Raw genomic sequence first — 27,308 nt, 5'->3', positions numbered from 1 at the left:
TTATTTTTATTTATTATTGTCACAAGTAGGCTTAAATTGACACTGCAACGAAGTTACTGTGAAAATTCCCTCATCGCCATTGTCCAGCACCTCTTTGGGTACACTGAGGGAGAATTTAACATGGTCAATGCACCTAACCAGCACGTCTTTCGGACTGTGGAAGAAAGCTGGAGCACCTGGAGGAAACTCACGCAGCAGACACAGGGAAAAAGGTGCAGACTCTGCATGGTGACCCAAGCCGGGAATTAAACCTGGCTCCCTGGTGCTGCGAGGCAGCAATGCTAACCACTGTGCATACTATTTTCAAAATATTCTTTTTTTTATTCTGATGAGCAAAGTGAATAACCTCCCACGCCTCCAAATCATACTCCATCTGCCACCCTGTTGCTCAATCATTAACCTATCTCTTGGCAGCCTCTTTCTGTTCTCCTGAGACCTTTCAAACCCACCGAGCTTTAAATCATCAGCAAACATAGATGCATTCAAATTCATCTTTTCTTCCAGGTCAGTAATATAAATTGTGAATTTCTGAGGGCCCAGCACTAATCCTGGAGCAGCCCACTAGTCACAGTCTTCAAAATGCCCCATTTATCTCTGCTCTTTGGGTGGAATGTTCCAGCTTGCCCCAAGGCTGGAAAATCCTGCCTGAGGATCTTTGCTTGGTCCGCCCCCACCTGCTCCGATTCCCATGATCGGCAGGGTGGGAAAAATCCCCCCTTTAACGTCCATGCTAATATAATATCCACAATTCCATGAGCCCTTATTGACTTTTGATGGTTCTCTGCTGTTTTCTAAAACACTTCCAGTACTCAGAATTACTAAAGCTCTTTGTAACAATTCAAGTCTCCTTATAATCTAATATTATTCTTAAAATCCTGAGCAAACCATAAATGGACGTTTCTAATTGAGTTTTAGTTGTGCAATGAAATATGTTTTCGGGAAACTTTTTCTTGTTCATTCATTTATGAGATTTGGCCATCGCTGGCTCAGCCTGTACTTATTCCCCATCCCTAATTGTACTTGAGAAGGTAGTCAGCTGCCTTTTTGAACCGCCACAGTCCCTGTGGTGTCGGAGTAGCCACAGTAGTTCCAGGATATTGACCCAGTGATCCACATTCCCATGTATCTGCTGCCCTTGTCCTGCTAGATGGTCGTGGTCATGTGTATTTGGGTGGTGTTATATTAGGAGCCTTCATGAGTTCCTGCAGTGCATCTTGTAGATGGTGCTTACTGCTACCACTGAATTGGTTGTGGAGGACATGAATATTGAATTGTTTCTTTAAATATTTTCCATCTTATTTACTGCTATATCTTTAAATTTATTTTCCCAGTTGACCATAACCGGTTGTGCTCTCACATCTATATAATTCACTTTAAGTTTCTGATTCTTGTTTGTGATTGGAGTAATGAGGACTTAGGGTAACTTAATGCTGAATTCAATTGTATCATCCTCATTCACCCATTACTACAACATTATGCCTTTGACTCATTGCACAACATTAGATCTAAAATAACTTTATCCCAATTTGGTTCCACAACATATTCTCCAGGAACCTGTCACAAAAGCATTCTAAAAAGATATCTTCCACATGACATTTGCCAATCTGATTGCTCCTATCTATATCAAGATCAAATTTACTCATAAATATTGCTTTGCCTTTGTTACAACTGCCAATAATTTCTTATTATTCACCTCTCTGGGGCAGCACGGTAGCGCAGTGGTTAGCTCTGTGGTTAGCCAGGGACCAGGTTTGATTCCTGGCTCAAGTCACTGTCTGTGTGGAGTCTGCATGTTCTACCGTGTCTGTGTGGGTTTCCTGGTGCTCTGATTTCCTCCGACAATCCGAAAGACGTGCTGGTTAGGTGCATTAGCCATGCTAATTTCTCTCTTGGAGTACTCGAACAGGTGCCAGAGTGTGGCAACTAAGGGATTTTCACAGTAACTTCATTGCAGTGCTAATGTAAGCCTACTTCTGACGCTAATAAATAAACTTTAAACTTTATTTATTAGTGCATCAGATGCTGAAAGTAAGCGTGCAGGTACAGCAGGCAGTAAAGTAGACAAATGATATGTTGACCTTCGTTGCAAGAGGATTTGAGGACAGGGATAGGGATGGCTTGCTGCAATTGTACAGGGCCTTAGAAAGGCCCTGTCTGGAGTATTGTGTGCAGTTTTGATATCATTACCTGAGGAAAGATGTCCTTGCTATAGAGGGAGTCAGCAAAGGTTTAGCCTGATTTGGCTGATTCCTGAGATGGCAGGACTGTCACATGAGGAGAGAATAAATTAGTTAGGATTAATTTGAAGATAAGAACATAAGAACATAAGAAATAGGAGCAGGAGTAGGCCATCTAGCCCTTCGAGCCTGCCCCGCCATTCAACAAGATCATGGCTGACCTGAAGTGGCTCAGTTCCACTTTCCCGCTTTCTCCCCATAACCCTTAATCCCCTTGCCTACCAAAAACTTTTCTACCCACGTCTTAAATATATTTAGCGAGGTAGCCTCCACCACTTCAATGGGCAGAGAATTCCAGAGATTCACCACCCTTTGAGTGAAGAAGTTCCTCCTCAACTCCGTTCTGAACTGCCCCCCCTTTATCTTGAGGCTGTGCCCTTTAGTCCTGCTGTCCTTTCTGAGCGGGAAGAACCTCTCCACCTCTACCCTATCCATCCCTTTCATCATCTTATACGTCTCAATGAGATCTCCCCTCATCCTTCTAAACTCTAACGAGTACAAGCCCAGTTTATTCAGCCTCTCCTCATAGCTCAACCCCCTCAACTCCAGTATCAGCCTAGTGAAGGGGTAAACCTTTTTAGAACCGAAATGAGGAGAAATTTCTTCACCCAGAGAGTGGTGAACGTATGGAATTAACTAACACAGAAAGCAGTTGAGACCAAAACATTGTGTGATCTCAAGGGGCTAAAGGGATCAAAGAATATGGGGGGGCAGGGGGAAGTGGGGGATCAGGCCATTGAATTTGATGCTCAGCCAAATGGCCTACTCCTGCTTCTAGTTTCTATGTTTCTAGGTTTCTAGCTATTGTTACGGGGCCATCATAGAAGCCGCTTTCCCTGTGATATTTTAAACCCTTCTCTGGCCATATTGGTCAGTGCGCACTTATATTTGCATGCTTTGTCTCAACATGCAAATTAGGAACAGGGCTAGGCCATTCAGCCCCTTCAGCATATCCTGCCTAAGAACATGGCTGATCTGATTGTGATGTCAATACCTCAACACAATTCCTTTCCATACCTTTGACTTCCTTGTCAGTCAACAATCTATTAGCGCAACTTTAAAAATATTCCTATCTCTACCACTCTCTGAGGAAGTAAGTTCCGCACAGTCAGGGTCCTCTGATGGAGGGAAGGTCACCAAAGGGGTACCTGAAGATGGTTGCCCCTCATACAGCAAATTCCTGGGGCTGAGATAATAATTAGCCCCAAAAGAGAATACAATGTTCTATTGTGCTAACCTGTGGGAAGATTCCCCATTCCACACCCGACACCTTATATTTCCATTGACTTCAATTTTATTCAGGTTATTTGATGGCTCGGGTAGAATGGGCTGGCATAGTGGCACAGTGGTTAACACTGCTGCCTCACACACAGGACCTGGGCTCAATTCCAGTTTGGGTCACTGTCTGTGCAGAGTCTGCACATTCTTCCCATAGGGTTGTTAAGAAGGCAAACGGTGTGTTAGCTTTTATTGGTAGAGGGATTGAGTTTCGGAGCTATGAGGTCATTTTGCAGCTATACAAAACTCTGGTGCGGCCTCACTTGGAGTATTGCATACAGTTCTAGTTGCCACATTATAGGAAGGATTTGGAAGCATTGGAACTGGTGCAAAGGAGATCTACCAAGATGTTGCCTGGTATGGTGAGAAGGTCTTATGAGGAAAGACTGAGGCTGTTTTTGTTCAAGAGAAGAAGGTTAAGAGGTGACTTAATAGAGGCATATAAGATGATCAGAGGATTAGATAGGGTGGACAGTGAGAGACTTTTTCCTTGGATTGCGATGGCTAACATGAGGGGACATAGCTTTAAATTGAGGGGTGATAGATATAGAGGTACGTTCTTTACTCAGTAGTAAGAGCGTGGAATGCCTTGTCTGCAACAATAGTGGATTCACCAACATTAAGGGCATTTAAACAGTCATCGGATAAACATATGGATGATATTAGAATACTATAGGTTAGATGGGCTTTAGATTGTTGCGCTGGCCTGTGAAACCATCGAGGGCCGAAGGGCCTGTACTGCACTGTAATGTTCTATGTTCTTTCTCGGATGCTCCGGATTACTCCCACAGGTTAAAGGCATGCTGGTTAGTTGCGTTAGCCATTCTAAATTCTCCCTCAGGGTAGGTGCCAGAGTGTGGCGATGCAGGGATTTTCACAGTAACTTGGCTGCAGTGTTAACATAAGCCTATTTGTGACATTAATAAAGTAAACTTAAACTTATTTTTGTTTATTCATTCCTGGGACTTGGGTGGTGCTAGCTGGTCAGCATTTATTGCCTATTCCTCGTTACCCTTGGAGGGCAGTTGAGAGTCAACCATACTCCTGTGGATCTGGAGCCACATGTAGGTCAGATCAGGTAGGGAAGGAAATCTGCTGTTCTTAAAGGGCAGCAGGGAACCAAATGGGTTTATCCCAAAGACAATCTGCACTCTCTGTCTGGTAAACAAGTAAGTTTGAACAAAGGAGCACCTTAACCTTGATTGGGAGGGAGTTAGGTAACCTACGTGCTTCCAGCACTCACAGGCATGGCTGCTGGTGTACACACACACTCTGAAATCGATGTGGCAGTACCTGACTGGACTTCATCGATCAGGGTGATCGAGCCCTGATCGATTGATTGGCAGTGATCGAGGGCTCACCCTAAAGGGCATCAACTAATCAAAGGATAAAGGTGCTGCGCCACACACCACTGGCAGCAGCAACTAGAGACCAACCACAGTGAAGGACGACCTTGGACCATCCGGAGGACAAGAAGGACGGACAGGTCAGGCCTAGAAGAAGAGGATCAGACCGGACCAAAGACCAGACCATAGTGAGGAGACTGCGAAGACCAACACATGAATACAGGCCAATATCTGATTGGGGTCTGGTCAGCCACTCAAAGTTATGTCAAAGTCCAGCCTGAAGTTTGAATCATGATTGTTCTGTAAAAGTAATTACCTTAACTAATATTAATTTTGTTAATGAATAAATGGTATTATATTACTAAGAAATCAACTCACAGTTCTTTGTCCGCTGTACAAGGATTAAAAATCCACATTGTGGAGAATGATAGGTCTGGCCCAAAAGTTAAAATTTTAAATTGGGGCAATTTTGATGTTAATAAAAAGGAACTTTCAAAAGTTGAGTGGAGGAGTCTGTTGGCAGGCAAAGAGATGTCTGGTAAGTGGGAGGCATTCAAAAGTGTGTTAACCAGGGTTCAGTGTAAGCACATTCCTTTTAAATGAAGGGCAAGGCTCATAAAAGTAGGGAACACTGGAGGACTTGGGATATCGAGGCCCTGGTCAACAAAAAGAAGGAGGCATATTACATTAATAAGGAGCTGGGATCAAGTGGATCCCTTGAAGAATATAGAGGGTGCAGGTGTAGAGTTAAGAGAGAAATCAGGAGGGCAAAAAGGGGACACAAGATCGCTTTGCAATTAAGGCAAAGGAGAATCCAAAGAGCTTCTACAAATGCATAAAGGGCAAAAGAGTAATGAGGGAGAGAGAGCAGGGCCTCTTAAAGATCAACATGGTCATCTATGTGCAGATCCACAAGAGGTGGGTGAGATCCTAAATGAGTATTTCTCATCAGTATTTACTGTTGAGAAAGGCATTTATTTTAGAGATAATAAAATATTATGGGGAAATAAATAGTGCTGCCTTAAAAAAGGCTGCAGGGAAAAGCCTGTAAACTATAGGCCGGTGAACCTAATGTCTGTAGTGTTTAATTTGTCAGAAGGTATTCTGAGAGACAGGATCTACAGGCATTTAGAGAAGCAAGGACTGATTAGGGACAGTCAGCATGGCTTTGTGAGTGGAAAATCATGTCTCACAAATTTGACTGAGCTTTTTGAAGGGATAACCAGGAAGGTAGATGAGGGCAGTGCAATTAATGTTGTCTACATGGACTTTAGCAAGGCTTTTGACAAGGTACCGTGCAGTTGATTGTTATACAAGGTTAAATCTCACGGGATCCAGGGTGAGGTAACCAAATGGATACAAAATTGGCTTGATGACAGAAGACAGAGGGTGTTTGTAGAGGGTTGTTTTTCAAACTGGAGGCCTGTGACCAACGGTGTACCTCAGGGATCAGTGCTGGGTCCACTGTTATTTGTTATTTATATTAATGATTTGGATGACAATTAGGAGGCATGGAGAGAAATGTGCAGACTCTGCACTGACAGTGACCCAGGCTGGGAATTGAACTGGGTCCCTGGTGCTGTGAGGCAGCAGTGTTAACCACTGTGCCATCCTGCCACTCAATTTATGAATGACATGAAGGTTTTACAGAGAGTTGAGAAAAAAATTTACAGGAGTATTTCCAGGGATATCAGTTTTGTGGATAGATTGGAGAGGCTGTGACTGGTCCTTTTCAAGGAACCAAGATTGAGAGGAGAGTTGATCAAAGTATTCAAAATCATGAGGGGTTTTTAAAGTATAAGTTTATGTATTAGTCACAATTAAGGCTGATATTAACTTTGCAATTTACTGCAAAATTCCTCTAATCGCCACACTTCAGCGCCTGTTCGAGTCAATGCATCTTTCAAACTGTGGGAGGAAACCGGAGCATCCAGAAAAAACCCACGTCAATACAGGGAGAATGTGCAGACAGTGACCCAAGATGGGAATCAAACCTGGTTCCCTGGCACTGTGAGGCAGCAGTGCTAACCACTGTGCCACCATGCTGTCCTGTCTAATTAAAGTCAATGGAATGTAACTGTTCCTGGAATTTAAATTCAACGAAAAATGATCTGCAATTAAGAATCTACTGATGACCATAAAACTATTGTGGATTGTCATAAAACCCATCTAGTTCACAAATTTCTTTTAGAAAAGGAAATCTGGCTTCTTGCCTGGTCTGACCAATCAACTTCACTAAGGCCTTTGACAAGGTCCCTCGTGGCAGACTGGTGCAGAAGGTGAAATTGAATGGGATCAGAGGCAAGCTGGCAAGGTGGATACAAAACTGGCTCGGTCAAAGAGACAGAGAGTAGCAGTGGAAGGGTGCATTTCTGAATGGAGGGCTGTGACAAGTGGCGTTCCTCAGGGTTCAGTGCTGGGACCTTTACTGTTTGTAATATATATAAATGATTTGGAGGAAAATGTAACCGGTTTAATTAGTAAGTTTGCGGGTGACGCAAAGGTTAGCGGTATTGCAGGTAGCGATGAGGATCATCAGAGGATACAGCAGGATATAGGTCAGTTGGAGGCTTGGGCGGAGAGATGGCAGATGGAGTTTAATCTGGACAAATGTGAGGTAATGCGTTTTGCAAGGTCAAATACAATCATTAAAAATATTGACAGGCAAAGGGATCTGGGTATACAGGTACATAGATCACTGAAAGTGGCAATACAGGTGGAGAAGGTAGTCAAGAAGGCATACAGCCAGGGCATTGAGTTTAAACACTGGCATGCCGTGTTGCTGCTTTATTGAACCTTAGTTAGGCCACACTTAGAATATAGTGTTCAATTCTGTTCACCACACTACCAGAAGGATGTGGAGGCTTTGGAAAGGGTACAGAAAAGATTTACCAAGATATTGCATTGCATGGAGAGCATTAGCTATGAGGAGAGGTTGGAGAGACTTGGTTTGTTCTCACTGGAACTACAGAGGTTGAGGGGCGATCTGATAGAAGTCTACAAGATTATGAGGTGCATGGACAGAATGGATAATCAGAAACTTTTTCCCAGGGCGGAAGAATCAATTACTCAGGACATAGGTTTAAGGTGTGAGGGGCAAGGTTTAAAGGAGGTGTACGAGGCAGGGTTTTTTTTTACACAAGTGGTGTGGGTGCCTGGAACTCGCTACCGGGGAAGGTAGTGGAACCAGATACGGTAGTGACTTTTAAGGGGCATCTGGACAAATACATGAAATAGAGGGATATGGTTCTGGAAGGGGAGGGGGCTTTATTTCAGTCGGGCAGCATGGTCAGTACAGGCTTGGAGGGTCAAATGGACTGTTCATGTACTGTAACTTTTTTTGTTCTTTGTTCTACATGTGACTCCAAAGCCACAGCAATGTGGTTGACTCTCAACTGCCCCCGGCAACTAGGGACGGACAGTAAATGCTGGCCAGCCTGCGACGCCCATGTCCATGATAAAAAAATCCAACTGGTTCACAAATTTTCTTTAAGGAAGGAAATCTATCGCCCTGACCTATCCTAGCCTCCAGATTCCCAATCCACAGCAATATAGTTGATGTTTAACTGTCCATGGAAATGGCCCACTGAGGCACGTGTAGCAACAAATAGCTACATGAAGTAAGAATGAGAATAAAACTGGTCAGATCAGCCAGAATTGAATGAGTCAGCAAATACAGACATGACAAGGTCTTCTTCATGACTGACTTGCTCCAGAATTGGAAGAGCTATCCCACAGACTAGTCAAGTCTGGAATAGTCATGCTCTTAGAAACATACCTGAAGGGATAACAGTTTTTTGACGGCGTAAGCAAAAAGATAAAATAACATTTATTTATCACAAGTAAGGTTTACATTAACACTGCAATGAAGTCACTGTGAAACTCTCCTAGTCACCAGACTCTGATGCCTGTTTGGGTCAATGCACCTATCCAGCACTCATTATTTTATAGACCTCTATTGGTTATAGAGGTATAGAGGTTATAGGAGAAACCAGAGCACCCGGAGGAAACCCACAGTAACATGGGGAGAACGTGCAAACTCCACAAGGAACAGTGACCCAAGCCAGGAATCAAACACAGGTCCCTAGTGCTGTGAGGCAGCTGTGCAAACCTCTGTGCCACCCATAGATGAGGGCAATGTCGTTGATGTTGTCTACATGGACTTTGTCAAGGCTTTTGACAAGGTACCGCATGGTAGGTTGTTGCATAAGGTTAAATCTCACAGGATTTAGGGTGAGGTAGCCAAATGGATACAAAATTGGCTTGATGACAGAAGACAGAGGGTGGTTGTGGAGGGTTGTTTTTCAAACTGGAGGCCTGTGACCAGCAGTGCGCCCAGGGATCAGTGCTGGGCCCACTGTTATTTGTCATTTATATTAATAATTTAAATGAGGACATAGGAGGCATGGTTAGTAAGTTTGCAGATGACACCAAGACTGGTGGTATAGTGGACAGTGAAGAAGGTTATCTCAGATTGCAATGGGATTTTGATCAACTGGGCCAGTGGGTTGATGGATTGCAGATGGAATTTAACTTCGATAAATGCAAGGTATGCACTTTGGTAGACAAAACCAAGACAGGGCTTAGTTAATGTGTTGGGGAGAGTTATAGGATAAAGAGATCTAGGGGGTACTAGGCCTTAGTTCATAGCTCCTTGAAAATGGAGTCACAGGTGGACAGAGTGGCAAAGAAGGCATTCAGCATGCTTGGTTTCATTGGTCAGAACATTGAATACAGGAGTTGGGACGTCTCATTGAAGTCGTACAAGACCTTGATAAGGCCACACTTGGAATACTGTGTGCAATTCTGGTCACCTTATTATAGAAAGAATATTATTAAACTAGAAAAAGAGCAGAAAAGATTTACTCATATGCTACCGGGACTTGATTGAGTTATAAGGAGAGGCTGGATAGACTGGGAATTTTTTCTCTGGAGAAAGATGGTGATCTTATAGAGGTCCATAAAAGAATGAGGGGCACAGATCAGCTAGATAGTCAATATCTTTTCTCAAAGGTAGGGGGAGTCTAAAACTAGAGGGCATAGGTTTAAGGTGAGAGTGGAGAGATACAAAAGGATCCAGAGGGGCAATTTTTTCATGTAGAGGGTGGTGAGTGTCTGGAACAAGCTGCCAGAAGTAATAGTAGAGGTGGGTACAATTTTGTCTTTTTAAAAGCAATTAGACAGTTAAATGGGTAAGATGGGTATAGAGGGACATGTGCCAAATGCAGGCAATTTTGACTAGCTTAGGAGTTTTAAAAAAAGGGTGGCATGGACAAGTTGGGCCGAAGGGCCTGTTTCCATACCGTAAATCTCAATGACTATGAATCTATAACCTATAGAGGTCTATAAGATAATGAGAGTGCAGAAGAGACCATTTGGTCCATCTGCACCAACTCTCTGTTCCAGTATCTTAACCCATCGCTGTCTCCTGTCCTATTCCTGTAACCCCATTCATTTATCATGGCTAACTTATGTAACTTGGGATACTAAGAGGCAAATTAGCATGGCCAATCCAACCAACCCACATTTCTTTGGAGTGTGGGAGGAAACCCGAGCATTCGGAGGAACTCACGCAGATGTGGGGAGGATTTGAAAACTTCACACAGTCACCCGGAGTCGGAATCAAACCCAAGTCCATGGAGCTGTGAGGCAGCAGTGTTAACCACTGTGGCATGATGGCGCCCTTAAGTGACCAGCCAGCATAACATTGCATTCGTGATTGGTGTCGTACAGGTCTGGGACAGGCAGCTGTTGATGTGCGGAGATCATGGGTCAAGTTCTCACCATTGTTTCTGCACATTTTCTCACCACTGAGGCTATATTTTCTTGCCACTCTATTCCTGAACCATGATGTACCTTTGCAATTCTCTTGTCCTCTGGTAACAAGGGAAGATTGCATAGTCATGGCCTGAACATTAGCAGTTTCCACTCTTAGTTCTCAGTTTCTTCAGGTTAGTTATTGTCGGAAGATCTACGTCAGAGCAGTGGGATTGATTTAAAAAGGAAATACAGAGAATGCATGTTCCTATGAAAGTGAGCAACAAATCCAGAGAAACCTGGATGTCAAGGGATATCAAGGGTTGGATAAGGAAAAAAGGGATTAGATAGGTGCTAGATGGCTGGTGACACAATGGGCTGAAGGGCCTCTTTCCATGCTGTAAAACTATCATGCTTGCTGGGGCATTGATGCAGGAGTTGGCAAATCATGTTGCAGCAATATAGAACCTTGATTAGTCCATATATGAGGTATTGCATGAATTTCTGTCACCACACTACAAGAAGAATGTGGAAGCTTTGGAGAGAGTGCAAAGAAGGTTCACCAGGATGTTTATTGTCTAGTAAGTGTGGGCAATGAGGAGAGATTGAATAAAGTAGGATTGTTTCCACTAGAAAGACAGAGGCTGAGGGGTGACCTGATGGAGGTCTCCAAAATTATGCAAGGCATAGACAAGGTGGATAGTCAGAGGCTTTTTCCCCAGGCTGGAAGTGTCAATTACAAGGTGACACAGAGTCAAGGTGAGAAGGGAAAAATTTAAAGGAGATGTGCGGGGGAGGTTTTTCACGCAGAGAGTGGTGGGTTCCTGGAACATGCTGCCAGAGGAGGTGGTGGAAGCAGGCACAATAGCAGCATTTTAGAGGCATCTAGATGGGTACATGAATAGGGAGGGAATAGAGGGATATGCACTGGTAAGGGCAGAAGTTTTTTTTTTGTCTAATTGGGGCATCATGATTAGCATGGGCTTGGAGGGCCGAAGGGCCTGTTCCTGTGCTGTACTTCTCTTTGTGCTTTGTCTCTATGGCTCCTTTTGCAGTTCTGTTCTGACTTTACTACATTCAACCTTGTTCTGATTTTTATCAGCCTGACATTCATACACAAACCTTTTCTGCGTTATCGTTCCCTCTACCAGTTTGGTCAACTGGGGAAGTGTGCCTTGCCTGCCCTACGTGTGTCAACTGTACCTGAACCATCTCCTCATTAAAGGCAACCCATTGTTTGATTCTAATTTTAGCTGATAATCTGTGATTCAAAATGGCCATCATTACTGAAAAGTACATTTTATTCTTAAGTGGTTCAAATTCTCTGGCCTTCCAGGTAGGGTGGCCATTTTGGCTCCAGGCTAGATTTCCATTTCCTAGTTCAGTAATTATTATGACACCATTCATTCCCATGATAACACAGCCCTCAGTACAAAAACTAACCATTCGGATCAATGATAACTGTGTTTATAGAAGGGATTGTTCAATTCCAGTGACTGCTGGATCGTAGATAACAATAGAACAATATGTCCCCTCAGCACTGTTCAAACTGGACAGGGTACTGAACTAGGCCAATCTTTCAACCAAAGGCAAAATACTGTAGATGCTGGAATCTGAAACCAAAACAGAAAATGCTGGAGAAACTCAGCAGATCTGTCAGCATCTGTAGAGCCAATGGTTCTGGTTGGATGACCCTTCATCAGGGCCCTTTCAAAACCTAGAATATGATGGGTGATGGGGCGGGACTTTCTTCAAACACTTTTTTTCCGGCGACCGACTTTTACCAAACAGTCGTCCTTCGCGACCCATTTCATGTGGGATATGTCATGAAATAGGGACCGGAATCTTATCACCGTTCCCGCTGGCGGGATTTTCCCCATCCACCTGCACTGAACGGAGTTTTGGCTGGCAGTCAAGTTCTCCGACCTCGCTGGAGTGGGAACATGGCATGAACGGCCAGTAAGATCGCCCCAAGGATCTTTGCACTTTGTACTAACATTATTGCTAACATTTGGGTGGCACGGTAGCACAGTGGTTAGCACTGCTGCTTCACACCTCCAGGGACCTGGGTTCGATTCCCGGCTTGGGTCACTGTTATGTGTGGAGTTTGCACATTCTCCTCGTGTCTGTGTGAGTTTCCTCCGGGTGCTCCGGTTTCCTCCAACAATCCAAAGACGTGTGGGTTAGGTTGATTGGCTGTGCTAAAATTACCCCTTAGTGTCCTGAGATGTGTAGGTAGAGGGGTTAGTGGGTAAATATATGGGGGTCGGGCCTGGGTGGGATTGTGGTCGGTGCAGACTCGATGGGCCAAATGGTCTCTTTCTGCCCTGTAGGGTTCCTATACAGCATATCAGCATCGGGCGGGGGTCAGTTTCCAATTTATTTGGACCATAAAGTTTATTTATCAGTGTCAGAAGTAGGCTTACATCAACAATACAATGAAGTTACTGTGAAAATGCATTAGTCGCCATACTCCAGTGTCTGTTCAGGTACACTGAGGGAGAATTTAGCATGGCCAACGCATCTAACCAGCACGTCTTTTGGACTGTGAAAGGAAACTGGACCACCCGGAGGAAACCCACCCAGACACGGGGAGGATGTGCAAACTCCACACAGACAGTGACCCAAGCCAGGAATCGAACCCAGATCCCTACCATGCCGTCATATTCTGGCACCAAGGAAATTGGTGTCAGTATTTTGCTCTCATCAACATATACATTCAAAAATAAATGCCTCAAATCAAACAATACCCTCATTTACTGTGCACCAGCCACCCATAGAAAACTGACTGCTGTTTATTTGACAGATTTCTCATTTAAGATGCACCTTTGGAATGCGGAGCTCACCAGATCATGCTGTTTCTGGTGGAAACTAAATAGGATACTTCCATTATCTCTGTCTACTACCATCCCATCAATAAATCTCCCTGGTGGGTGGGATATGTCACATCGATAACTGCATGTTGCTGCATCTATTGAAGTCTATGGCTAATGTGTCTTTTATCCTTTCTCATAGACAGCTGTAATCTTTTTAAAAATTAAACATCTCAGTGGTTTTCTTGTTTCTCACATGTCATCTCATTTTGAAATCGATTTAACCGCAAAATACTTTTATGCTCAGAGGGGGAAAAGTAATGAGTTGGGTTATGAGACATTGGGGTGATATTCCCACCTCCACCGAACCTGGAGTGTGTGGGCCTAAAAGCAATTGATGCACCCAACTACAAACAGTTTGCGATCCTCCCAGCCCTTCTCTAATGGCTTGAACTGGATCACGCCCAGGAAGCATGTGAGGTCGATTAACATATTTAAGTAGCATTTAATTATGCATAGCCCATTCGACTCCCAGTGCATGGAATCATCCAGCCTTCTGGGCACAACTCAAGAATCATTATTGGTCTCCACTAGCAGAGATGGTCACGAATTCGGAAGACATTTAAACCCCCGGGTGGTCGGGAGCATGGCAAGGCACGGCAACCTGGCAGTTGCCACCAAGCACTCTGGTAATGCCAGTTGGGCACTGCCAGTGTGCCGGGACAATGCCAAGAGGATGGGTCCTGAGTGGGGCCCATGACAGGAGGGGCTATGACCGGGGGGGGAGGTTATGCCGTGTTTTTTTTCATTCATTTGTGGAACATGGGCATCGCTATCTGGCCAGCATTTATTGCCCATCCCTAGTTGCCCTTGAGAAAGTGGTGGGGAGCTGCCTTCTTGAATCGCAGCTGTCCATGTTCTGTGGGTTGACCCACAATGCCATTAGGGAAGGAATTCCAGATTTTTGACCCAGACTGCAAAGGAATGGTGATATATTTCCAAGTCAGGAGGGTGAGTGGCTTGGAGGGGAACTTGCAGGTGGTGGTATTCCCATGTATCTGCTGCCCTTGTCCTTCTAGATTGAAGTGGTCGTGGATTTGGAAGATGCTGTCTAAGGATCTTTGGTGGATTGCTGAAGAGCATCTTGTTGATAGTACACACCGCTGCTACTGAGCATCAGTGGTGGAGAGATTGAATGTTAGGGTGGTGAATCTCTGGAATTCTCTGCCCGTTGAAGTGGTGGAGGCTGCCTCGCTAAATATTTTTAAGATGCGGGTTGATGGGTTTTTGATAAGAGAGGGGATTAAGGGTTATGGGGAGAAAGCGGGAAAGTGGAACTCAGCAGCGACAGATCAGCCATGATCTTATTGAATGGCGGGGCAGGCTCGAAGGGCTAGATGGCCTACTCCTGCTCCTATTTCTTATGTTCTTATTATGTTCTTATGGTGCCAACCAAGAGGGCTGCTTTGTCCTGGATGGTGTCAAACTTCGAGCGCTGTTGGAGCTGCACCCAGCCAAGCAGGTGGGAATATTCTATCACACTCCTGACCTGTGCCTCGTGGATGGTGGATCAGTTTTGGGGAGTCAGGTGATGAGTTATTCACCACAGTATTCCTAGTGTCTCACCTGCTCTTGTAGCCACTGTGTTTATGTGGCAAGTTTCTGGTCAATGGTAACCCAAGGATGTTGACAGTGGAGGATTCAATGATGGTAACACCACTGAATGTCAAGGGGCATTGGTTAGAGTGTCTCTTATTGGTGACAGTCCTTGCCTGGCATTTGTGTGTCGCAAATGTTACTTGCCACTTTTCAGCCCAAGCCTGGATATTGTCCAGATCTTGTTGCACTTAAACATGGACTGCTCCAGTATCTGAGGAGTCGCAAATGGTGCTGAACATTGCGCAATCATCGGTGAACATCCCTACTTCTGACATTATGAGGCTGGGATTGAGGGAACATGCCACTGATGGGGAGGAATTGGGGGGGGTGGTTAGGCGGAGAGGATCCCCCAGTGCACTGTGAGATCAGGCTACCCCGAACAAGTTTGCACCCCCCCAAATCCCCCCATACCAACATGAACCTCACCACTCTCCAAAAACGTGACTGAGTGTGAGATGATTGTGGTGAAGAGCAGACCTGAGAGACCGACAGGGATCACTCCATTACTCTCACCAAATTTATTTTTGGGCGGTCTGCCAAATGCCCATTCTTGTCAAACCCTGAAGTTAAAGACTGTCTTCCCGGCAGGAAATTCAAGACTCAGGCAGAGACCAGGCAAGCTACAGCACTGTTGCAATCTAAACGGGATTTATTGTACATTTAAAAATACACCTCTCTCCTAATTCTTAGCTTTTCCTTTCACAGAGTGCACACAACTTGAACTGTCTCGGGCAACACTAAGCTTTTCCTCCACATCACACGTCCTCATGCTGGCAATGTCATCATCTGAGGGGTTCTCATTGTCACCCCCGCCTGTTACAAGATGTGCACAAAAAACGCAACATTCCTGTTTTAAACAGGATCACAGTACATCCCTGAACAGGACCAGTTTATAAGGCAGTGAGCATTTAACCGGTGACCCATATTTAACATCCTGCGACCCTACTGTGGGTCGCGACCCCCATTTTGAAAAAGCTTGAATTAGACCAACGAGCGTGATCTTTTATCATTTTGTGAAATGACTGAGAAGACGGAAAGTGCAACTCAAGTAACAGCATGCGCTGGTGTAAAACACTGGTGTACAACAGTGGCGATCCATTTATCAATGCAGGTGCACCTGCCCTTGCATCAAAAGTATTAGTCAAGGGTGAGAGCCTTCAAACAAGTCCAGGATTAGAGGCAGAATAATGTCCTTCTCTTGCATGGAGTTACTGACCTTACTGCCACACCAGGGTTACTGGACTTTGAGGGAGAATAAGATGTTGATCAATTGCCTTCCCCAAAACTTCCTACCCTGCCTAAACAATCATTTCCAGAGGGAGAAATCCAGGATTACCCAAGTGTTCAAAAATAAGAGGTTACAAGGAGTTATCATTCTAAAAGCAAGGTAGACAAACTCGCCAAAGTTTTTTAATTGTAAAGTTTATTAGTATCACAAGTAAGACTTACATTAACACTGCAATGAAGTTAGGCAGCACAGTAGCACAGTGGTTAGCACTGCTGCTTCACAGCTCCAGGGACCTGGGTTCAATTCTCGGCTCAGGTCACTGTCTGTGTGGAGTTTGCACATTCTTCTCGTGTCTGCGTGGGTTTCCTCCGGTTTCCTCCCACAGTCCAAAGATGTGTGGGTTAGGTTGATTGGCCATGCTAAAATTGCCCCTTAGTGTCCTGGGATGTGTAGGTTAGAGGGATTAGAAGGTAAATGTGTCGGGATATGGGGATAGAGCCTGGATGGGATTGTGGTCGGTGCAGACTCAATGGGCCAAAGGGCCTGTTTCTGCACTGTAGAGTTCTACGTTCTATGTTCTACTGTGAAAATCCCCTCATTGTCACACTCCGACACCTCTTCGGGTACACTACGGGAGAATTTAGCATGGCCAATGCGCCTAACCAGCACATCTTTCAGACTGTGGGAGGAAACTCACGCAGACACAGGGAGAATGTGCAGACTTTTCCCAAGCCGAGAATCGAACCTGGGTCCCTGGCACTGTAAGGTGGCAGTGCTAACCATTGTGCCACTGTGCTGCCCAATGAACCAGAGTGAATGCAACAGATAATGGAAAGAGGGCATATTCAAAAATCCAAAAATATCTTGGTCCCACTCATTCCAGTCTGGACAAGTTATAGTGTACTGACATGAGGAAAGAAGGGAAGGTGGAATGGCCTGTTTAGTTGTTGCTACTATCATTCTTCTTCCAATTGGTGTTCAGCATGGCAGAGCACTGATGTGAGGACGAGGGAGGGGGGGAGGCACAGGATAATCAGTAGGGTGTTCACTTGACCATATTTGACCTGATGCCTTGAGACTTCATTGAGTCCAAACTCAATGTTGAGGATTAGCAGCTCCCTCCTGACAGTATATCACTGAGCTGCTGCCACATGTACCAGGTCTGTTCTGCCATTGGGATAGGACATACCTGGGTATAGGAATTGGGTAGTCTGGGATACTGTGTGAAAGTTATGATTCAGTGAACGTCAGGATGTTACCTGACTAGCCATTGGAGGTATTGGCAGCCTTAAAAGTGGGTAAATCTCCAGGTCCAGAACATTGTGCCCTAAGCTGCTGTGGGAGGCAAGGGAGGAGACTGAAGGAGCTCTGACCCAAATTTTCAATTCTGCCCTGACCATGGGGGAAGGTGCCAGATGATTAGAGCTAATGTGGTTCTGCTATTTAAGAATGGTTGTAGAGATAAACCAGGAACAATAGACAAGTGAGTCTCACGTCACTGGTAGGGAAACTGTTAGAGAAACTTCTGAAGGAGAGGCAAAGTTGATCAGGGATAGTTAGCATGGCTTCATCAGAGAGAGGTCATGCTTAACAAATTTGACTGAATTTTAAGGAGGTGACTAGGTGTGTAGAAGAGGGTAATGCAGTCGATGTAGTTTATGTGGATTTCAGCAAAGCCTTTGACAAGGTCCCACATGGGAGATTTGTAAAGAAGGTAAATTCACACATGGGATACGGGGTAATTTGATAAAGTGGATTCAAAATTGTCTCAGTTGTAGGAGACAGAGGCTGTTGACAGATGGCTGCTTTAGTGTTTGGAAGCCAGTGTCCAGTGGTGTACCAAAGGCGTTGGGCCGCCTATTGTTCATCATTTATACAAATGACATTGATGACTATGTGGGAGGTAGAATTGGTAAGTTTATGGATGACACAAAGATTGGATGGGTGGTTAACAGTAAGGAGGAATCTCTCGGGCTACAAGGAGATTTGAACAGAATGGTCAAATGGGCAGATAAGTGGCAGCTTTCGGAGCACTGCTCCTCCATCAGATGAGTGAGTAGGAGAGGGATAATTATAGGTTGAAGAGGTGTGAATTGAAGCCAGGATAGTTAGTGAGATTTTGCAAGTCCAGGCCAAATGGTGGGGTTACATGTAGTGTGACATGGATCCAAGGTCCCAGTTGAGGTCACCCTCACACGTGCAGAACTTGGCTATCAGTTTCTGCTCGGTGTTTCTGTGTTGTCGTGTGTCGTGAAGGCTGCCTTGGAGAATGCTTATCTGATGAAGGAGCAGCACTCTGAAAGATTGTGATTCCAAATAAACTTTAACCTGGCTTCTTATTGTGCCCTTTAGTGTCAGGGGGAGTAGCTAGGGTAAATGTTTAGCTAGGTTTATGGACGAAAAGGGATTGGTTTAGATTAGTGGGTCAGTGTTTTTTTTTTAAAAAAAGCTGGTCGGCGCAACATCGTGGGCCAAAGGGCCTGTTCTGCGCTGTAATGTTCTATGTTCTATGTTCTATGTGTGGGGTTATTGGGGATAGGGCCTGGGTGGGATTGTGGTCAGTGCAGACTCGATGACCCAAAAGGCCTCTTCTGCACTGTATGATTCTGTTAGTCTGTGGGACAGCTCTCCCAATTTTAGCACAAGTCCCCAGATGTTAGTTAGGAGGAATTTGCGGGGTTGAGTGGGTGTGCACTTGTTGTTTACAGTGCCTAGGTTGATGTCAGATGGTGCATTTGGTTTTATTCTTAATTGACTTTTCCAATTGAGGTTTGATACAAATAGCTTCCTGGACATTTCACAGGACAGTTCAGAGTTAACCTTATTGCTGTGGCTCTGGAGTCACACACAGGCCTGGGTAGAGATGGCAGATTTCCTTTTCTAAAGGATATTAATGGGTTTTTACAACAATCCAATGGTTTCAGGGTTATCATTATTGAGACTAGCTTTTTATTTCATTATTTGCATTTAAGTTCCCCCAGCCACCACAATGCGACTTGAACTCCAGTTAACGAGGCGGTGATGGATAGAACTGGAGCCAATCTTTACACATTTTTATAAGTATTTATTTACAGAGATACATGTGACAAACATACACCTCCTAACCCCACAACCACAGTTTCTGCCTGTTTCCATTTATCCTGTTGAATTCAAATGGAAATTTGTCACAAATGTCTCTATTGAAAACAGCATCTCTCTCACTGCTACTACCTCAAAACAAGGAAGATGTTTTCTACAGAGTAAATCCTGCGGCAAGAACCTGATGGCGGAGTTTTTAATGTGGGGCTGTCAGCTACCACAGAGTTCTGGTTGACCTTGAAACTCTTCCTCTCTTACCACTTGCCATAGACACACTGGCAGCATTTACAGAGTGATAATCAACATATCCAACTGCTTCACAAATGTATTTCCCATTGGCATTAAGTTCCAGGATGGAACACACACCCAGAGATTCTGGTTCAGACATAGAAATGCGATTCATTTTGCCACAAGATCTCCATGAGAAGGGTATGACTATACACAAAAGTAGGTCGGGATTCTTCCAAAAAAATTCTAAGTGCCAAATTCACGTAAATCTGTTGGTTTTCTTAGCGGGATTTTCAAAAGGAATCTCCCACACTCTGTACACTGCAGATTGACCTCGCGTGAAACTCGATTAAAATCAGTGGGGTGGGGTCTATTCCAGCTGGAGAGGCCGGCAGCATGGTGCTGAGGGGGCCACTGTACATACCCCGTTCTGTCAGAGTGGAGATTGGCCCATGCGCAATAGCCCCGTACTACTGGCCTCCTGATCGCTGGCCAGCACAGAAACCGCAACCTCCCCGCCCCCCCCAAACCCCCATTGCTGGCCTCCTGGATCTCTCTAGGCCAGCACCGATCTCCCCCCTCCTCCTCCTCCCCAGCCGCAGGCCATGGTGCCCAGCAGGGAGCCCACTACACAGCCCCTACTAATGTTGCCTGCCCCACTGCACTCCACTGCGCTGGGAGAATCATAGTGGTGCTATGGTGAGGAGAGCTATGATGGGGGTGGGTGGGCTATGAAGGCTATGATCGGGGGTATACAGAGGTGGACCATGTTGGGGTCCTGACAGGGAGTGGGCATGACAGAGGTCGGTGGGGGGAGAGGGGGAGGGACATATTGGGAGGGCCCCAATGCAAGCCAGGCTCACTAACATGTTTACTCTAACCCCTTGTACTGGCATGGAGCTCCCAACTCTCCGAAAGAGTGACTGTGTGGGAGGATAGCAATGCGGAGTGTCCCTGAGAGAACAGCAGGAAGGACTCCATTATTCTCCGACACTTAGGATTTTCTGGGGAGAATTCCACTCCTTGCTTCCACTAACTTGAGGACCTAACCCCGTGGGAGCCCAATTTTATGACGTAGGGCTGATCATTAGGACTGAGATAAAGAGAAATGTCTTCACTCTTTGGAATTCTCTCCCCCCACGGAGGGTCCAGGAGGCTTGGTGGTCGGATATGTTCGAGCCTGGCCTGTCAGGAAATTCCGGAATATGGGGAATGGGAGTGGAAAAGTAGGGTTAAACAGAAGATCTCAAGCGGCTTGTCCTGTCTAAACCCATTCCTGTCACAGAAGATAAAAGAGCCCCGACTCCCTGCAGTGACAATCCACAAGCCAGTAACTGAGACATTGAGCTACTGGCAATTATTCAATTAAACCCCGATCGCTATTGAATATCCTCGGTTTACAAGAGTTGTGGAAGGTGTCTGAGCAGCTAGCTTTCCACAGTCAGATGAGGCAAAATAAAATTAATACATCATCGTTCTCAGCCCAGGAAGCTGCAGCCTTCTCTCACTTTCATTCATTTCTTCCCCCTATCCCTTCCCATTCCCTTTCCAACCAGGTAGCATTAACCGTTAAGCAAACCTGCTCCACGTCAATACAAATTTATTGCTCATCGGGGTATTAACCTGTCCTCTCCGATGGAGACATTTTAAACAGAAAGCACTTTTCAGTTCCTGCCAGCAAGAATCAAAGCTGCAGTTTCTCATTTTTAGCCAAATAAAACGGGAAGCGTACTCACCTGACGGATGACCCCTCCAGCACTGCTGGGAGCTATCACACAGACCAGCTGAATCTAACTGCAACTCATCCTTCACAGCTACACAAGCTTGATTTGCTGTGACGTGGGGGACCTGCCCCGCACACATTCACGCACAGCAAGGCCCTAGTGCCTGCCTGCTTTGCTTTCCCTTTCCGCTCTCCCGTTTAATTGATAGACAGGTAATTAGTTTCGGTCACCGCCTCGTTGAAAATTCACCTTGGCGGCATCTGTGGAATTGTGATGATGACACAAATAAAAGAAGCGCTGCCGTCATGAGGGCACGAGAATGTGGCACGGTGGCATAGTGGTTAACACTGCTGTCTCACAACGCCAGGGACCCAGCTTCGGTTGCCGGCTTGGGTCACTGTCTGTGTGGAGTCTGCATGTTCTCCCCGTGTCTGTGTGTGTTTCCTCCATATGCTTCAGTTTCCTCACACTGTCCGAAAGATGTGCTAGTTAGGTGCATTGGTCATACTAAATCCTCCCAAACAGGTGCCAGAGTGTAGCGACATCGGGATTATCGCAGTAAAATCATCGAATCATAGAATCCCTACAGTTCAGACGAAGGCCATTTGGCCCATCGAGTCTGTACTATCCCACCCAAGCACTATTCCTGCACCCCCATGCATTTACCCTGCTAATCTCCCTGTCACTAGAGTCAATTTAGCATGGCCAATCAACCTAACCCGCCCATCTTTGGAACGTGGGAGGAAACTGAAGTTTTGACTTTGAGTTAAAGGGTCAGCCATGACCATACTGAAAGGTGGAGCAGTGTCAAAGTGTGGAATGGTCTACTCTTGTTCGGGTTTCCTATGTTGTGAGGGATTAATACTAAAGAGATATGTTCATTGCTATCTTGAAACATGAATTTATGTCTGTGACCCCCAGATAAAAGGAGCTACATTGCAGTATGGCAGAAACTTGTACCTCGTTATTCCTGAAGAGAAACTAATGACTCCCTTGCCCTTTCAACCTTTGGCATGCGCAGATTAAATTCAAAGAGAACTATTCAAAGGTCATTTCGTAACCCAGGCAACCAGAGTCTGCTCAGCTGCTAAGGTAAAGGATCCCGTATCCTTCTCTTTAATTTTTAATTGTTGAGACATGGCACATTATTGGGGACACACAAAGGGATACACATCCCTTGTCAAAACCAAAATGGAGAGGTGGGGATCCTCATGTGGCGTGGAACCTAGTTTGTGGAATCAGTAATATTGCCTTGCTAAACTGAACTATCTCAATCTGCCATTTTACCATCCAATGAGTAACATCACAGACAAGGAATTATGGACCGGCGAGGAAACCTAACACCATTGACACTGCATCTACTGGAAAGTCTGTGATATTATCTACAAGATTAAATCATCCTTTTCTAACTCGTTCATGGGATGTGGATGTTGCTACTGGCTTGCCATTTGTTGCCCATCCTTGAGGCGGTTAAGTGTCAACCACATTGCTGTGGATCTGGAGTTACATGTAAGCTAGACTGGGTAAGGATGGCAGATTTCCTGCCCCAAAGGACGTGCATATCTAGGCAGTGCACTCCAGACTCCCATTACCCCCTCGAGTCCCCTCCAAACCTCCTGCCCCTCTCCTTAAACTCATGCCCCATCATTATTGACCCTTCAACTGAGAGGAACAACTGTCTGTTAGTCATCCTGCCCACACCCCTCAGAATCTTACATACCTCAATCAGGACTCCCCTCCACCCTGACCCCCTCCACCCCCAGCCTTCTCTGCTCTAAAGAAAACAGTCCAAGCATGTCCAGTCTCTCCTTGTAGATCAAATGATCCATTCGAGGCAGCATCCAAGTGAACCTCCTGTTTACCGCATTCAATGCAATCACACCCTTCCTATAATATGGTGATCAGAACTGCACACGGTACTCCAACTGTGGCCTCACCAAAGTTCTGTGCAGCTCAAACATTACCTCCCTGTTCTTATAATCTATGATGTGGAGTTGCTGGTGTTGGACTGGGGTAAACACATTAAGAAGTCTCACAACACCAGGCTAAAGTCCAACAGGTTTATTTGGTAGCAAATGCTTTCAGGGCTCTGCCCTTTCGTCAGGTGAATGGGGAATTCTAAGCCCTCAAAACTCCTTCAGAACTCTTACTTATAATTTATGCCATGATTGATAAAGGCAAGTATCCCTCTTGCATTCTTAACTACCCCATTTAATTGTCCTTCAGCCTTCTGGAATCTGTGGGCGAGCAACCCAATATACCTCTGTTCCTCTGAGCTTCCTTATGCCCTCCCTTGCCTTGTTAGTCCATCCAAGGTGTATCACCTCACATTTTTCTGAGTTAAGTTCCATCTGCCAATGATCTACCCATCTGACCAACCCATCTATCTCCTCCAACAGCCCAAGACCTTCTTCTTCACTCTGAACCACTCTGCCAATCTTGCCAATCCGCCAAGTTTATTTATTAGTCACAAGTAGACTTACATTGACACTGCAATGAAGTCACTATGAAAATCCCCTAGTCGCCACACTCTGGTGCCTGTTTGGGGACACGGCGGGAGAAGTTAGCATGGTTAGTACACCTAACCAGTACACATTTTGGAGCATGGGAGGAAACTGAAGCACCCGGAGGAAACTCATGCAGACATGGGGAGAACATGCAGACTCTGCACAAACAGTAACCCAAGACAGGAATTGAACCCATGCCCCTGGAACTGTGAGGCAGCACTGTGTCCACCCTGCGAGAAACAAACTAAAGACATCTTACTGAGAAGAACTACAAATAACAAAAGTTCAACAGCACAACTATACAGGTCTATTCCTCACAACACTCTGACTCCAGCTGCGGTCTCACGACCCCAGGGATGCATGCCCTCATTCCCGATCGATCCAGGTTCATGTGCTCGTGCTCCATTGGTTCCAGCTCAATCACGTGGTCCGCCAAGGTACGCCCATTAAAGGGACTATGCTACCGCACCCTGGATCCATGTGCTTTTACCTTCTTTATCACTCTCCAATTTGAGACCTTGTCAATGGCTTTGCTGAAATCTACATCAACTGCACTACCCTTATCTATGCACCTGATCAAATTTGCTTGGCATGACCTCCCTCTGACAAAGCCATTCTGACTATCCCTGATCAAACCTTACTTCCCTGAGTAGACATAGATTCTTTCCTTCAGAATATTCTCCAACAGTTTCCCGACCACTGATGTGAAACTCACTAGGTAATGAGTCTTTAGAATTCTCTACCCAGAGGCTCCGGAAGTTCAATCCTAAAATACATTCAAGATATTGATAGATATCTGGATACTAATGACATCAAGAGATATGGAGACAGCAGGGGAAAGTGGAGTCGAGGGTGAAAATTAGCCATGATCAATGGAATAAGCTCAATGGACCAAATGACTTGTTCCTATGATATTTTTAAAAGGGTGCACACAATGAGATCCGAATTGTAGAATCATAGAATGTGCAGAAAGAGGCCATTCAGTCCATCAAGCCTGGACTGACAACAATCTCGTCCATGGCCTATCCCCATAACCCCAGGTTTTTACCCTGATCATCCCCCTGACACTAAGGGGAAATTTAGCATGGCCAATCAACCTAATCTGCACATCTTTGGAGTGTGGGAGGAAACCAGAGTACCCAGAGGAAACCCATGCAGACATGGGGAGAATGTGCAGACTCCGCACAGATGGTGACCCAAGCCAGGAATCAAAACCGGGTCCCTGGCGCAGTGAGGCAGCAGCGCTAACCACTGCGCCCAGAAGGGCTTAAGATCTCCTGTGTCTGCCATTGTGCTGCCCCAAGTGTAATCAAGTTAAAGTAGAAAAGTTTCTAAATTTATTTCACCCCCTTTCTAATTGAGGTTGTTCGGCAAACAGCTCAAATCTGCTTTATCGGCCATGGCCAACTGGAGCACGCACAGTCCCAAAGCCTTTCAAATTTGTCATTGGCTCAGGATGGGAAATCGTTGGGGTGCAGGATGCTGCCGGAGTTGGGGGGTGCGTAGTGTGAGGATTGCCAACTTTGTTTGGAGGCTCCATTGAATGACTTCCCGCCTCAAACTGTCCTGCGTTTTACCGAACATAATCACAGAATCCTTACAATGAAGGAGGAGGCCGTTCAGCCCATCAGGCTTGCACTGAGGGAGAATTTAGCACGGCCAATCCACCTAACCAACATGTCTTTCAAGCTGTGGGAGGAGAGCGGCACGGTAGCACAGTGGTTAGCATTGCTGCTTCACAGCTCCAGGGTCCTGGGTTCGATTCCCAGCTCGGGTCACTGTTTGTGTGGAGTTTGCACATTCTCCTCGTGTCTGCGTGGGTTTCCTCTGGGTGCTCCAGTTTCCTCCCACAGTCTAAAGATGTGTAGGTTAGGTTGATTGGCTGTGCTAAGAAATTGCCACTTAGTATCCAGGGATGCATAGGTTAGAGGGATCAGTGGGTATAATATGTAGGGATATGGGGATAGGGCCTGGGTTGGAATGTGTTCGGTGCAGACTTGATGGGCCGAAGGGCCTCTTTCTACACTGTAGGGTTCTATGTTCTATGAAACCCACGCAGACACAGGGAGAAAGTGCAGATTCTGCACAGACAATGACCCGAGCTGGGAATCGAACCCGGGTTTCTGGTGCTCTGAGGCTGCAGTGCTAACCACTGTGCCACCGTGCTGCCCTGTCCAAGACCCCACTGCTAGACATCAGACACAACCAACTTCAGAGTTCATCCTCTACCCACACCAGGTGGAATTTTAACAGTGGCGAACCATTTTGAGGGTTTGAACAGGAAATGAGTGCCACATCAGCTGTCCTGCCTTTTGTCACTTCCAGTACCATTCCAACCAAAACTTAAAGTGCCCGGGAAACACGTATTATCGCCTGTCAGGAATGGTTTTTAGCAGTGAAACCCAGTGTCAACTGACAACGTGGCAAATCCACACAGGTTAGAAAAGAACCTCCGAGTCAAACAGGGAGGCTCTGCACTACAGCCTCAACTTTCCTGCCTCAATTCATTGCTATTAATAAAAGAGTTACTGAGAACATAAAACAGGTGATTTTCAATTTTATATTTCACTATAAATGGTTCACTTTATTCTTGTATGTTTCACCATCATTTGTTGAGACTAGTTAAATTAGAGAATTAAATATACAGGCACGCTTCATCACTGGTTCTTGGCAAGGGAATCAAAGGGATAGAAAGGAAAGTGGAATTGGATACCAAACACAAACACCATGGGCAGGATTTTCCGGCTGCCTACACCCCAAATTGGAAAACCCTGCCCAAGGTCAATGGACCTTTGCATGGTCCGTTCCCTGCCTGCTACGATTCCCGTGGAGAGCGGGACAGGAAAATTCCCCGCCATGACCTCTGAATGGTGGGGCAGGCTTGAAGGACTGAATGGCCTACTTCTGCTCCTATTTTGTATGCTCTTGAACTGCTGCAATCCATGAGGTATAGAAACACGAAGGCACCTTCTCAAAGGCAATTAGGGATGCGCAATAAATGCTGTACTACATCCCCTGAATAGACATTTCAAAAATTATCAACTGTTCAAACGCAGGGTTTTCTAATGTTGTTTTGGTATTGAAGGTGGGGATGCTTAAGTGGATAAAAATCTGCTCATTAGTTGCTGAGAAAGAATTCAAGCTCTTGGGAGTTAAGGGTTGAGTAATGAATCACAGGGGATCATTGGTTGCTACAGGTTACAGATGCATTCCAATTTACATCATTTATCACGTGCCTGAAATAATGCAAGAGTAAACAAGTAGCGCAGAACCTGTGAGGAGTTTACACATTCTCTTCGTGTTTGCGTGGGTTTTCTCAAGGTGCTCCGGTTTCCTGTCACAGTTCAAAGATGTGATTGGCCATTGCCAAATTGATTGGTTGATTGGCCATTGCTAAATTGCCCCTTGGTGTCGGGGGATTAGTAAGGTAAACATGTGAGGTTATGGGAATAG

General features: G+C 45.4%; 1 pseudogene; it reads right to left on the bottom strand.

Annotated features, from left to right (window-relative positions):
• The window catches only part of LOC145348626 (N-acetyllactosaminide beta-1,3-N-acetylglucosaminyltransferase 4 pseudogene), a 31,102-nt pseudogene extending 6,841 nt beyond the window's left edge, over nucleotides 1-24,261 (bottom strand).
• Nucleotides 24,262-27,308: the final 3,047 nt, after the last annotated feature.

Source organism: Carcharhinus amblyrhynchos, chromosome 1 (genome assembly GCF_965287045.1).
Source record: "Carcharhinus amblyrhynchos chromosome 1, sCarAmb.v2.hapA, whole genome shotgun sequence".
Taxonomy (NCBI): domain Eukaryota; kingdom Metazoa; phylum Chordata; class Chondrichthyes; order Carcharhiniformes; family Carcharhinidae; genus Carcharhinus; species Carcharhinus amblyrhynchos.
Note: the sequence above shows the minus strand (reverse complement) of the source record. Positions and strands in the feature narration are given on the sequence as shown.